Here is a 651-nt window from a genome sequence, read left to right on the forward strand (position 1 = left end):
GGGCTGTATATGTGCGTACATGTGTGTATACATTTATGTGTGCATGCATATACACAACATGTAGATGTACATTTACATTCAGGAATATATTCTGGTATTGTATAAATTCTAGGTAAACAGATTGTTGTTTTAATCTTTATGAAATTGTAACTTAAAGACCTAAAAGAAGCTGAAGACTTGCTGTGATTTAAAGGATCACAAACATTCAGTTTTTATTTTGGAGATGTTTCGACCTGCAGCTCCTCCTTCAGCCCAGGGTTTCAGATGCTCAACATGTGTTAGTAAAATATGTGTTTGCTTGTTTAACCTGGGTGGTTAATATGTGTGAAAGTCATTTAAAAGGTGTTATTTTGCAGAGCAGCAGCAGCTAGCAGCACGTAGCACTCACTGACCTGATTCTGCTGTGATCCTGGCAGACTCCCGGGCGGACCGCGCTGACAGACGGAAGCTCTTCAGACATTACACCGTGGGCTCCTACGACAGCTTTGATGCCTCCAGGTAAGACACACGCCAACGTGCACACCAATGTGCACGTCCTCCAGCTACAGAAAAGCCACCAAATGTTCAAACAAGTGGATTCATCATGTTTCTGTTCAAGTCTTCTCTTCAGTAAAACAATGAATCCAAATTTTGTTTGTTTTTACAACAAAT

The sequence above is a fragment of the Austrofundulus limnaeus genome, unplaced genomic scaffold (genome assembly GCF_001266775.1).
Source record: "Austrofundulus limnaeus strain Quisiro unplaced genomic scaffold, Austrofundulus_limnaeus-1.0 Scaffold1449, whole genome shotgun sequence".
NCBI classification, from domain to species: domain Eukaryota; kingdom Metazoa; phylum Chordata; class Actinopteri; order Cyprinodontiformes; family Rivulidae; genus Austrofundulus; species Austrofundulus limnaeus.